The sequence below is a fragment of the Camelina sativa genome, unplaced genomic scaffold, assembly GCF_000633955.1.
Source record: "Camelina sativa cultivar DH55 unplaced genomic scaffold, Cs unpScaffold03806, whole genome shotgun sequence".
Classification (NCBI taxonomy): Eukaryota; Viridiplantae; Streptophyta; class Magnoliopsida; order Brassicales; family Brassicaceae; genus Camelina; species Camelina sativa.
This window is the reverse complement of record NW_010924903.1, coordinates 1-731: the sequence shown is the minus strand read 5'-3', so window position 1 is coordinate 731 and position 731 is coordinate 1. Positions and strand designations below refer to the sequence as shown.

Sequence of the window (731 nt, the reverse complement as noted above, 5' to 3'; positions counted from 1 at the left end):
AAGATACATACATTACCTCACGGAGCTGCTCAACTTCAAAATTCAGAGTATTCTTAAGCCCGGAGAGCTCCTGTAAAGCATCGAGGAAGAGTTTATATATCGAGCTATCAAAATGGTTCAAGAGGAAAGCTTTTGTATCGAATTAAACTGATCCCGACAAAGCAATACTCTTTGGGACCAAAGTTTGGATAAAGACTGTATATCTGTTTGAGAGACAAAACAACAAAATGTAGTAAGATGACTAGAAGCAGCGTCATTAGTATCTAGAGCAAAATGGTGTAAAAGAAAGTTTTAAACAGAGAGGTGATATAATTATCAAGTACATAACACAGACTACCCACCAAAAGGAAGTAAAACTAGAAGAGAATACAGTAGCTGAAGATTTTTTGTGAGATGATCAATACAAACGAATAATAGAGACAAGAACACTTAGAAGTTGAGAGAAGGTACAGAGATTCTTTCAAGAACTTAAGATAAGTCATTCACAACTCACCTAATGAGGCCAACAAGAGGAAGTTTACCCACTGATCTCTTCAGCATCAAAATCATGAGGGAGAAGATAAATAAATGTTAATGCCATTGCCAAAACAATACCTAAAATGCCAAAACAATACATTTATACAGAGCTACCAAAGAGTATATTTCTATCAACTAACCTTGGCAACAAAACTTGGAAACAAAGCAGACATATATGATACAAAATGTCCAAGTACGAAACTTGATTGGACACA

General features: G+C 35.3%; 1 long non-coding RNA gene across 1 annotated transcript; it reads right to left on the bottom strand.

Annotated features, from left to right (window-relative positions):
* Positions 1 to 18: 18 nt before the first annotated feature.
* Positions 19 to 731, bottom strand: LOC109131734. The gene is made up of 3 exons (XR_002037236.1): positions 657 to 731; positions 494 to 531; positions 19 to 70 (listed from the first exon to the last, which is right to left on the bottom strand). It is a non-coding gene; the product is annotated as an uncharacterized LOC109131734 (long non-coding RNA).